This window comes from Peromyscus eremicus, chromosome 14, assembly GCF_949786415.1.
Source record: "Peromyscus eremicus chromosome 14, PerEre_H2_v1, whole genome shotgun sequence".
NCBI lineage: Eukaryota > Metazoa > Chordata > Mammalia > Rodentia > Cricetidae > Peromyscus > Peromyscus eremicus.
Window position 1 is genome coordinate 16,373,929 of NC_081430.1, and position 13,141 is coordinate 16,387,069.

The following is a 13,141-nucleotide window of genomic DNA, read 5'->3' on the forward strand; positions in this document are numbered from 1 at the left end:
ATATTCCTGTGAGCAACCCCTCACTTACACTCTGTAAGGAAATCCAATGAAGTTATTGGTTTGCAGAATGAATAGTGGCAGAACTGTGCCTCCATTTATCATTGGAACCTTAGGAGAAGAAATAGATATTACTTGTCTTCCCTCAGGAAGGAATTTTAGCAATATGCTATCATAAGGATATCAATGCTTTCTAAGAAGAATTATATTCCATCCTACATGCATGTTGAGCCATCTTTTCTGTTGAAGCAACTTCATTTTTTTTTCCTTGGGAAGTTTCTCCGTTCTGAAGAAATGAGCACAGACCAGACATCTTCCCCAGTCCTCCTCTCTAACCTGAGATTTCATTCATTGGCTCTGATCTGTGGTTGGGCACACTTAATAAGCTAAGGTTAATTAGAGTGAAGTTTTTGAGCATCTTCCCCAAAGATCTTTAAATCTTCCCACTGTAGTAGAAATAAGTGATTAATTTCTGTTTTCTCTAGCTCACCATCTGGATGGCTTGCAACTTTTGGCTTGAATGTGAGTTTTAAAAAGAACATATGTGAGTGTCATCTTTTCCTTTTGTATGGTTTTGTTTTCGCTTATTTCCACTATAGATATTTCCAGTTTCTTTTATTGTCCCTGCCCTGTCTCTTCCTAATGTAGCAAATGATGAAAACTCTTACTAGGGTAATGCAGTTGGGATCATAGCTGGCCTGTCTTCTGCTATTAGAGACTGAATTTGGAATTGGTCAGTCCATATTCTTAGCTATATATGACACTTTGTAGGCAAAGCAAGTTAATGCAAGTGAGAAGGAGATTTTTTGAAGACCCCACTGTGCTAAGCCTTGTGAATCCATTTTATATGTGGCATTGTGCTTAGCTTTTGTAGAAACTCTTTGAATTGGCCGGGCGGTGGTGGCGCATGCCTTTAATCCCAGCACTCGGGAGGCAGAGCCAGGTGGATCTCCGTGAGTTCGAGGCCAGCCTGGGCTACCAAGTGAGTTCCAGGAAAGGCGCAAAGCTACACAGAGAAACCCTGTCTCGAAAAACCAAAAAAAAAAAAAAAAAAAAAAGAAAAAAGAAAAAAGAAACTCTTTGAATTAAGTAATCCTCACATATAAGTGCTGAGATTCATTCAAGATTATACTAATCAGTGTGATACCAAAGTCTGCAGCCTAGAACCATTATTGCATGTACTTAAAGGGGTTGTTACAAAAGTAATGGTCATATCCTCCCCAAACCCAAGTTACATCTTGAAGCCCTGACTCCTGGTGTGATAGAATTTGGAGAGACGTCAATAAAGTTAGATGTCTCCATGAAGATAGGAGCCTCATGCTAGAGTTAACTTCCTTATAGAATGTCCTAGTTACATTTTTATTGCTGTGAAGATAGACCATGAACAAGCCTGGCTTAAAGTTTCAGAGAGTTAGTCCATTATCATCCTGGTGGGGAAAACAATGCAGGCAGGCAGGCAGGCAAGAGTGGAACTGGAGCAGTAGCTGAGAGTTATATCTGATCCATACATTGAAGGCATAGAAAGAGAGACTGGGCATGGCATGAGCTTTTGAAACCTCAAAGCCCACCCCCAGTGACATACCTCTTCTAGCAAGGCCACAACGCCAACCCTTCCAAAATAGTCTACCATTTGGGAACCAGACATTCAAATCTATGACCTTGGGGGGTGGTGGTTATTCTCATTCAAACCATTATATAGGAATGCCAGAAATAATAATCTTAATATCTCTCTCTCTCTCTCTCTCTCTCTCTCTCTCTCTCTCTCTCTCTCTCTCTCTCTCTCTCTTTCTCTCTCTCTCTCCCCCTCCCTCCCTCCCTCCCTCTCTCTCTCCTCCCCTCTCTCCTCCCTCTCTCTCTCCCTCCTCCAACCCTACCACCCAACCCCAATGTCCAGAGTCATTTGAGGACAAAGTAAGAAGCCAGTTGTTTGCAACCTTAGGGCAGAACCTTCACTTGAAGTATATGCTATTGGCCTCCTAAACTGCCAACCTCCAGAATATGAGAAAGCATGTTTCTATTAAGTACCAAACTTTGTTACAGTGACCCACATAATCTAAGGCTGGGGCTTTCCCTGGAACTCTGCTGGAGTGAATCTGTAAGGCTGCAAATATAGATCTGAACATGTGGAGGCCAGTAGGACTTCTCTATAATTGTGGAGGAAGTCAATAGGACTTATCTGGAAATGTGAGGAATTACTTTATGTAATGCTTCTATATTCATTTGATGTCAAGAAATTAATAAAAATTCGCAGAGACCAGAAATCTATAAGGAAGAATATGCCAAGAAGTCAGTACACTGATCTGTCTTGGTCCACAGCATCTCCTGATCCTGAGATCGTTTCAGAGAAATAAAAATGCCCTGGTGTAAACTAGACTCTTCCGAAGAAGAAGGGCCAGAGACTAGAGACTCAGACTTTAAGGACTCAAAATCCTTTAGACATTGGATGGGATAATAGCTCAATCAGTAAAGTACTTGCTCCACAAGCATAAAGACCAGAGTTCAATCCTCAGCAGGTAGAAAAGTCTGGCAGAGTGGGGGTGCTTATAGTCCTAATACAAGGGGGTCATGGACTAGGTGGGACTTGCTGGACACACAGCAGCCTAGCCTACTTGTGATGTACATACATGCATGCACCACACAAAATCAATTTTAATTCCCACCTATACCACACACACACACACACACACACACACACACACACACACACACACACACAGTTGTATTTGTGAAGATCGTGAGGATGACTGTCTTTGTCTTCTCTCTGATTAAAGTGAGGAAAAACTTTTCTAAGAGTTCCTAAGCACAAACCTACCCTTGAATATAAGGAGTCCAAAAGTCTCATTACCTGTCTAGTCTTCACTTTCTGCTCCTAAAATTACACAACGAGAGACTAACTTTGAAAAATACAAGGGCACAAAGCTTTCTGGGAAGCAAGAGGAGGAAGAGGTGGAACAGAAGGAAAAGTTATTGATCTCAGCCATGGACCAGATGCAGCATATCCGCTGGTCCTCTTAATTCTCATTCCCAGCCATAAGATAGGGAATACCTCATCCGTTGTAAAGATTCAGAGAGTTAGCTAGTTAAAATACACACACCAAGGACATGATGGAGGAATAATCATAGTCTAGAAAGAAAGTCCATGAGAGCATCTATCCATTGAACTAACACTGAAGGAAGTATGTATATTTTGCATGGATAGCATTAAAATCTGAGTGGGCTTCTGTGTTTATTTGTTTATTTTACTTGCATAGTATGCCTTGGCAACACTAGAAGGATCTTTTAAAACTCTAGGTCCTCAGGAGGTCATTTTAGTGGTCCTGGACATTATAAAACTAATTATTGGAAATGGAGATTTAAAATTGTTTCTTGGCAGGAATCAAACAATCAAGTACAATGAATTTAATTGGTTACAAAAGAATGGTCCTTTGAGCTGGGACAGTGTCTGGTATTGGTCTATCAGTGGCTGAAGCTCTGAACTGATGTGTGGGCTTCTACCCATGTTAGGTCTTGCAGCTGGAAAAAGCTTCAGCAGAAAAAGCTGGAAAGCCTTTAAGCAATTGGAACTGTTTTTAAGGTGGCCTTCCCATTTACAGCAGTGAGGGTCCCCATAACCTCCCTACTTAGGCCTCCCTTTGCTCCATTTTCTTGATCCTTCACAATTTGATTCTCTTAGCAGGGGCCTGGTTATGATTATGGAGTACCCATCACTGTCACCCCCACCACTAATTCCATGAGCTTACTCAAGTATAACCCTCCTGTTTCACTGTCCTCCTTTCCAAACTTAATATCTTGTGAAACACATCCAGAAAAAAGACAGCTGATCAGTAAATATTAGCTCACACTACTGGAAGTTATAACAGGTCCCCAAACATTAGTAGGTTAGCACAAGTGATGCCATGATGGATGTGCCATTCAGGCCCTGAAACCCAGCCAGGAGGCAACAACATCTGCCAAAACAGCAATAAAGACCTAGTCCATCAAAGTCCATAGTTCTGGGAAAGTCCCTAAATGTACTAACCATGGTTTTTTGTTTTTGTTTTTTTTTTGTTTGTTTGTTTTGGTTTTTTTTTTTTTTTTTTTTTTTGCTTCTGTAGTTCTACTTCTGGCTAACTTATTCTTGCTAGCTTGCCAACCCAGGATGTGTGTGATTTTGTGGTTTTTGTTTCGGCTTTGGTGTGTGTGTGTGTGTGTGTGTGTGTGTGTGTGTGTGTGTGTGTGTTTGTGTGTGTGTATGTATACTTAAAAGCTCATCATAATAATGGCTCAGGGCTACCCTGGTGTCCCAAACAGCCAAAGTAGTCACTGACTGGCTAATAAAGACTTCCTATTGCCTTGAACCTTTGCCTACGTGACCTTCTCTGGTGGATAACTCACAACAAAGTAAAAACGTTAAAACTTCCAGGCTGTCACTGGAGAGATAAGACTTAACACTAATAACTGTTTGTGGACATCAGTATTGGACTTTGAGATTTATAGATGGTGAGAGGAATTACCAAAACTGAAGATGATTTAAAAAACAACAACAGAAATCAGAAAATGGATACTGGCCTGGAGGTGTGCATTTAGTCAAAGGCGAATAGTCATAGGAACTCAACACTTCTAGGCTCTTTTCATCTCATGCTCCAGACTGACCATGTTGAGACCTGGCTTTCTCTGGCAGTCTCCTATGATTACTTCCATAAACTATGTAGTTTAAGAGGAGAGTGAATTAATTGCCTTGTAGTTCTGAAGACTACAAGTCTGAAAAGTCAGGCCATGGAGGGGGTTAGTTCCCTTGCAGGGCTCCGAGAAGGATATCCTCTAGGCTTTTCTCATCAGATAGTACATGCCTGCCTTTATGTTGTAGCATCCAAGCTCAGGTGGCAAAAAAGCTTCACAGGAGGCCAGGAAGCTGAAGAAAATTTCAGGAGCCACTGGCAGATATGATGTGCTTCGTTCACTCTGAGCTAAGGCCATTAGGCGTTACTGGCAGAAACCCAGCGTACACAGGCCACACACAGGAGAGAGCACAGGCCCACACATAGACCACCAAACAGGCCTGCAGACAGACAGGCACAGGCATGCTGGTGAAATCAAAGGTTTGGGCCTCTGATCTCAATGTCATATTTACACAGAATCACACAAAAGTGTCACTCTGTGAAAAATAATTACATAACAAATTACATCACTGTTTACTTCTGGGGTCCTCAGACATCTGGTACTAACCATTTGGGGCTGACTCCTAACCCTCCAGGGTCCTGTATTAGCTATCTTGGCCCGTGCCAGATATCCAATATCAGCACCATGTTATCTAAACATAAACCTGTCCTTCTAGCCCTCTGTTCCCAGCACATGTCCACATGCTGTTCTCTATGTATCTCTAAATGCTCTTCTCACTGTGTGTGGTTATGTATCAAAATCCTTTCTTGTCATTAAAAAAAACCCTGCCATATTCAATCAGAACCAATTCTAATAACCTATTTTTTTTTGCTTTATTATTTCTGTTAAGATTACTTCCAAATAAGTTCAGAGTCTGAAGTCCTTAGGATGAAGAGTTCCACACATTAATTTGGAAGAGATGCAATTCATATGTTGTTCTCTATTTCCTGCCCATCCTAACATTCTCCAAAATTTAACTCACTGGAGCATCACCACTAAACCCAAAACCTCCGTATCATCAAACTCAGGTGTGAGCACTACTGGAGTGGAGATTCACCCTCTAGGAAAACCTCTCCAGCTGTGAGCCTGTGAGTGTAGACCACAGTCAGTGAGTGCTGTGTATTTAAAGATGTGTAGCAACAGCATCACTCATAGGGAAGTCATGCACTTTAATTTTCAGGTTATATTTTGAAGATAGTAATAAATATCTTGACTGCATACATATACATTTATTATAAAAAATTATAGATGCTGGAGACTGGGAAAATCATATTCTGAAAAGTCTGCTGTGGGTTTCTAAAGGGAACAAAATCATCCCTCAGTGTAGATCTTCAAGGAGAAATGAGTCATTGAATCTGGAAGATGAAATTCTAAAGGTTATTGGTGCACGGTATGTTTTTGCTTTAAGTAGAAAGAATGACAGTTTAGTTGTGAAACCCAAAAAAAAACCTCAAAATCAAACTCAGCAGTTCGGTCTGCACAACAAAATTTCTTACAAACAGCCCCGAACTACCTAATGCACAGTCTTGCCCATATAATCACCTGAATGCATTTATGTAATCAAAAGCAAACTCTGGGGATGGAAACTGGAACGTGGAGGCGAGATTCAAGAAAGATTTCATCGCTACACAAACAATTTCAAATTAAGCACTAATCAGAAGGGAAAATTAGGTTTATTCACAGGGGCCCCTCAAAATAACCCTCTTAATAATGTAGAAATTGGCTGTAGCTAAAGTCCCACAAGTCTAGACACAAATACATTTAACATCCAGCAAAACCAGTCAATATAAAATGTAGCAAATACACGAAGTCAATGTAAAATAGATTTCCCAAATATGAGGAACATGGTTCTAGGCCCATAAGAAAGTGGGTCAGGAAAAACAGAAATCTGTGATTTAGCAGACTACAGGTCTAGAGAAAACATACTTACTTTTACTGGTATGTTGGCCTTGAGATGTCTTTTCACATCTCCCTTAGGCTAATAGGAACAAATTCTGAGTCAAAAGTGGATGAACACTAGACTCAGAGGCTGTACTCTCTACTGAGAAAAGAAACATGGGCAGAAGGGCTCAAAAAAGCACCCGGTCTACTCCAGGGCTGCTTTAAACTCATGTGTAGTGGAAGTCAGACTTCCTTGAGGAAACCTAGAACTAAGCCCCGCCCCTTCCCTCACCTCCAGAACCTCGCACAAGCCTGAGAAACAAGCATCTGTAGCTGATTAAAAATTTGGTTAAGAGAGTGGTTGCCTGGACATTCAAAACCAGACAGAGGCAAAGCCGTGACAAAGATGTCACTCTCGAGTGTATTGTGACTCATTCTTCCTCCTGTTTTTTGTCCCTGCTGCTTCTTTTCATTCTTCCTGTCCCTCTTCTCTCCGTGTTTCTCCTGGATCAAGACCCCTGTACCAACGTTGTTTATTTCTGCAGATAGCCCAGGAGATTGCTGACCTCTGCCTTTGCGCATGTAATTTTCAAAGACACCTACACACAGGCCTTAGGAATGAGCCCCAGTCTGAACCACCCACCAGGGTGTCCTGAAATCTCTGGCGAAAGAATATCTAGTCTCCAGGCAACCAGGCAGGAACATTCTATCTTCAACAGCACTAAGTTCTCTCTTGCTCCTACCCTGAAAGCCCTGTTAAGTTGAGGGAAAGAATTAAGTAAAGGTTTAAGCCAAAGTTGTGGGCTGGATTAAGAATCCCTGCAGGTAAAGGCTATGGAACAGGGAGGGAGAGAAGGGAGGTGTCTGGGAGTGAAAATTACTAAAATTTATAAAGCTGTCAAACAGTAAAAATACAGAAAAAAAGGAGCTCCAGGAGTCCAATCGACTAGAGAGAGGAGGGATTATATGAGCAAGAGATATCGAGACCATGACTGGAAAAAGTACAGAGACAACTAGCCAAACTAGTGGAAACACATAAACTGTGGACCAATAGCTGAGGAGCCCCCGTGGTACTGGACTAGGCCCTCTGGATAAATGAAACAGTGTTTAGCTTGAACTGTTTAGGTGGCCCCCAGGCAGTGGGACCAGGACCTGTCCCTAGTGCATGAGCCGGGTTTTTGGAACCTAGTGCCTATGGTGGGACACTTTGCTCAGCCTTGGTGCAGGGAGGGGGGGCTTGGCCTGCCTCAACTGAATGTACCAGGCTCTGCTGACTCCCCAGGGGAGACCTTGCCTTGGAGGAGGTGGAAATGGGGGGGGGTGATGGGGGGGAAGGCTGGAGGGTGGGAGGAGGGAGAACAGGGGAATCTGTGGTTGATATGTGAAATGAATAGAAAATCTCTTAATTAAAAAAAGGAGAAAAATACAGAAAAAATAGGAAGCTTTGATACAAGGAGGACTTCAACTTTTAGTCATAAACATGTGAGTAATCGGTAATATTTGATATTAGAGATAGATAATTGATTTAAAGCTGTACTGATCAATTTGATACTTATTCACTATATATGGCCATTCAAATACATTTCCCCTGTACTTGTACTAGCCATATTTCCAGGTCTCAGGAGCCATTGGACAGTTCAAATATAGACAATTTGAAATTTCACAGCATTGGAACCTTCCCCTAGGTAGCTTTTTTGTCAACTCTAACACAAGTTAGATTTATCTAGGAAGAGGAACTCCAACTAAGAAAAATGCCCCCATTAGACTGCCTGTGGGAAATTTTAAGGACATTTTTTGTTGTTGTTTGTTTGTTTTTTTAGAGACAGGGTTTCTGTCTGTAGCTTTGGAGTCTTTCCTGGATCTTACTCTGTAGACCAGGCTGGCCTCAAACTCACAGACATCCGCCTGTCCCTGCCTCCCAAGTCCTGGGATTAAAAGCATGTGTAACCATAGCCAGCTAGAACATTTTCCTGATTAATGATTGATGTAGGAGGAACCAGGTCACTAGGAGTGGTGACAACCCTTGGCATGTGGCCCTGGGCACTATTAAAAAAAAAAAAAAGCAGGCTGTGCAGATTTGTAAGTAGTGGTCCTCTGTGGTCTGTGCTTTTAGTGCCCACCTCTAGGTTGCTGCTTTGGCTTCTCTTCATGAGAGACTATCAGCTATAAGCTGAAACAAATCCCTTTCTCCCCAAGTTGCTTTTTGTTAATCATAGTAATAGAAGGCAGGGGAGGGGAGGGAAAAAACAAGATAAAGTAAGAGACAGACAGGGGAAAGAGAGAAAGGAAGAGAAGCAGAAAAAGACAAAGAAATAAGAATAATTGAGAGAATATAAGAAAAGTCAGGATTTTTCCTGACTCGTTCTTCGCAGAGTCATAGGGTTAGCATTTTAAGAGACACGTTCTTCTCTAAGTACAAGACTAGAATAGGCCTCGAGTGCACATGAGGACAAGTTGTTAGAGTTTACGTGTGGGGGTGTGGGAGTGTGTGTGGATGTGTTTATACCAGGCTTTTTCCTTTGGGCCACCAACCAGCTCTCAAATCATGACACGGAGACTTACTAGTTTTGAATGCTCAGACTAGCTTAGGGTTGTTTCTGATTAGCTCTTTTACCTTAAATTAACCTGTCTATCCACCCTTGGCCTTGGGGCTTCTACTTCTCTTTACCCCTGCGTGTCTTACTTTCACTGCTTCTCGTGGCTGGCTGGCTGGCCACTGCCTGGCTTCTGGCCCCAGGCATGTCCCTCATTCTCTCCTCTCTTCTTTTCCTCTCATTCTTCCTCTCCTGAGCCTAGATTTCTCCTCCTCTTTATTCTCTCAGACTGTCAGCCCCACCTATCCTTTTTCCTAGTGATGGGCCGTTCAGCTCTTTATTAAACCAATCAAGTAACTCAGGAAGGCAAGATGAAACAAATGCAACACATTCTTACATAATTAAACACACATGCTTACATCATTAAACAAATGCAGCATAAACAAATGTAACACACCTTTACACAGTTAAAGTAATATTCAGCAGCATAAACAATTGTACCACATCTTTGCCTAGTTACAATAATATTCTATATCGTATGTGTGTATGTGTGTGTGTCTGTATCTGAGTGTTTGTGTGGGTGTATGTGTTTATGGTATTTTGCTTGTATATGTGTCTGTGCGCTGTGTGCTTGGTACTCAGGAAGGCCAGAAGAGGATATTTGATCTGCTGGGATTGGAGTTATAGATGACTGTGAGCTGCCGTGGGGTGTTGGGAACTGAACTGTGATCCTCTGGAAGTGCAGCCGATGTTCTTACCCACTGAGCTATCTCTCCACTGTCTGTCAGTTGTTCTGATTTGAATCTGTTCATTTTTATTTCTGTCTTTCCTTTACTGTTCTTTTTGCCCCCCCCCCTTATGCACCCCATGTAGCACCGAACCTCTGGGTTTGTTCTCTTTCCTTCTCACTCCTACTCTGAGTATCAGGAATGATGGTGACAGAGAGGCTGGAACAGTGTCACGCATGTTAGCAGCAAAGAACACTGTTGAGAATATAGGAGCTGTGCCTGCTTTGTAAGAACCCAAGAGACCTCAAGGAAAGTAATCAGAGTGAGTAGGGAAGGATACATAATGTGAAGTGTTCCCTCCAGGAACTTGACTTCAACAAGAACAGAAGTGTTTCCCTGAAGGACATAAGTAATGTCAAATATAACTCCTCACTATGCTTCTCCAAGGCACCAAATGGGCTTTTAAGCCATATATTCCTGGGGGCTTATTCATTGACTGAAAATAGAAACAGTAAATCCATTCCTTGTCTAAGTTTGCAATAAAATGCAGACATTGTTGAGTTGCTGTACAGCCTGACTGGTGCATATACTTATAATTCAATGATGGAGCTGGCATGTTGAAAAATAACAACAAAAGTTTAGTTACACCTCAGTTCAGGGGTTTGAGAATGTTGGCTTAACTTATGTGGGACCTTAAGGACTCAGTGAATACTCTGGAAAAATTTGCAGAAGATAGTGTGAAATAAGAGTAGACTTCATACAAAATCAACAAAACTAAAGACACAATTTTCATTTATAATCTCTTAGATTTGATGAGCCTGAGCAATAGCCATTTCCTTGTTGTAGGTCAGAGTATACACACCCAGTGAAGAAGAGACTACCCTACTGATTATGCTTATATGATGTTAAGAAAGATAACCTCAAACTCTTCTGCCCTCCACCTCTTCTTCCAAAACTTTCTGCATCAATCTCCCCTTTTCCATAATTTCTTGAAGAGGAGTCCCAAGAGTCACCAATAACCAAAGGAGCCTCTTGATATGGAAATGTTGCCTCCTACTATTACTTGTCAAATAATTTGACTATTTTCAGAAAATCCTAACAGGGCAGGTATCATCATGGAGAGATTATTTAGAATTTGGTCTATGCAGCTTTACTGTCTTGGTGTTGTTCCTTATATGGGTGACATTGAGGGAGTCATTTTATATCTCTGAACTTCAGGTTCTCTGTAAACTAAAGTTGTTAGAAGAGTCAATGAATTAATATATCTAAAACTTTAGAATAGTCACAAAGGTAGTATGTGGTTAGATAGATGAATGGTATGTAGGTAGAAAGTTGGGTGCATATGGATGGGTGGATGATAGCTGGATGGATAGATAGGTATTGAGGAGTAGAGTCAAAGTCTTGCATTTATCCTTCATTCATTTATCTCTTACATGAAAGATATTAAGGAATACAGATGGATAAGATATGTTTTAGGAAATTCAAAGCTTAATAGGAAACCAATATTTATAGTATGCCACAATACCTGTGATAAAATAAGATACTTAATTACTTTACTATTGCAGAGGAAGAAGTGAGTCATTCTCTTTAGAGGCTTAAGGAAAGATTCATGAATTAACTTCTGCTACCGTGCATTTTTATTACGCATTTAGAACCACCAGAATAAGATCAGGAGAAAGAATAATAAAGGCAAGAGAGGCCACGGCCATGACTGAAGTTCTTGTATAGTCCCCTCCTGGGTTATCCACACTCACATACCTTCTTAACTCAACAAATACTTAGATGTTTTTGCCAGAAACACTTAAAGATTTAAACCTGTCCTCCATATCCTTTGCTTTCAAAGCATCTTTCATTCCTGTGTTGAACAAAATGTAGTCATTAATATCACAAGGAAACATTTAGGCACCTGTGTTTACACGCCGGTACACATATACCAACATATGTATTAAATATAATTTGCATAGACTTCTTTTGTTTTAGTTTTTAAGGCATGATCTCAATCTGTACCATAGACTGGTTTTGAGCTGGTAGTATGGCTCTAATATCTGTGTGCTGAGTTCTGGGTTTACTCATGTGGTCTAATGCATATATGTAGGTATAATAACATTAATTAAATATGTATACTTATGTATTGAGCACCTATGTGGGTGGCTGTTTTATTAGGTTCAGGTGATAAAAATAATCAAGAGGCACTTACCTGTGGTTTATAATGTTGTGAAAGACACCACCTGACATAAATAGAATAGACTTCTGTTCAAAGGGTATGGGGAAGTTAGCTCTGTTATATTTTTAGCTCAAGCCATTGTCAAGAAAGTTGAGGAATATAGTATGACATCTTCCCACTATTCCCAAATATTAGCCCTCTTACCATCATGAAGCAAAGTGAGGTGTAAGTAGAAGGATAGCTGTCAGATACACCTCCTCAGATTATCAATTTCGATTTTATTTTTTAGTAAAAGGCAATTACTCCTGGATTTAGCACCACATCACACAGTCCTTTCTTCCCACTGTATCTATGGATATAGGGAAAAGTTTTCTCGTGAGAGATCATGAACACAAGAGAAGAGTCCTTGTTTGATGAATAAGAAATACACTCTATTTCAAGCATGGCTGGTACCTTTGGTCTGTCTCATGCCTGTCATGGTTGCATAAGCTCAGAGTGTGTTAGGAGCAATGATTCCCACTTAGGAAGAGTTAGAAATGGTGATGCCTACCGAGAGGGTCATTCAGTGTATGCCCCTAGGAGGGATTAGTGTAGCAATCAGAGTAGTTATCTGGTTTCTAGTTTTGCCATATGATCTCTTGTCTCACATATACTGCTATCATTGCGATGTGATCTACCATGGGGTACTTGCCAGTGCTTGTTCAGTACCTTTACATCTACAAAACTTTGAGCTAAGTAAACCACTTTTCTGTGTAACTTATCCAGGCCTAGGCATTGCATTTCCTTATGGCAAAAACAACAACAAAAATTTTAAAAAAACAAAAACCGACTAATATAATACCTTTTACTATATCTAAAAACAAATGGTTTTGAAGCAATAAAATGATTATCATTATTGATGCTATTTTTAAAGAATAAGGCAGTCATTCCTGGGTTTGGTACCCTATCACACAGCTTTTGCTTCTGTACTGTCCTTTTCCCAGAGGTGCCACTCATTTTTGTGACTTAGTAATTAAAACTATATAACCCCTTGGCAAGTCATCTTGGACTTCTAAATTTTGGCCAATTTAAAGCATTTCTCTTCCTACTTTTTAAAAAAATATTCTGGCAAGGAAATCACAAAAAGCAAAGCGCTTCTTCCATCAAGTCTTGGCAATATGTGGACAACATGAATTTTAGTTAAAGGGAATACAAAATAA

General features: G+C 40.7%; 2 long non-coding RNA genes across 2 annotated transcripts in view; one reads left to right on the top strand and one right to left on the bottom strand.

The window, feature by feature from the left end:
- Positions 1–5,844: 5,844 nt before the first annotated feature.
- On the bottom strand, positions 5,845–7,170 carry LOC131924453 (uncharacterized). The gene is made up of 2 exons (XR_009382909.1): positions 6,566–7,170; positions 5,845–5,990 (listed from the first exon to the last, which is right to left on the bottom strand). It is a non-coding gene; the product is annotated as an uncharacterized LOC131924453 (long non-coding RNA).
- Positions 7,171–7,230: 60 nt separating this feature from the next.
- LOC131924151 (uncharacterized) overlaps positions 7,231–13,141 on the top strand; it is a 53,347-nt gene continuing 47,436 nt past the window's right edge. The window contains exon 1 of the long non-coding RNA XR_009382801.1: positions 7,231–7,341. This is a non-coding gene — a long non-coding RNA (uncharacterized LOC131924151). The remainder of the gene's footprint in view (positions 7,342–13,141) is intronic.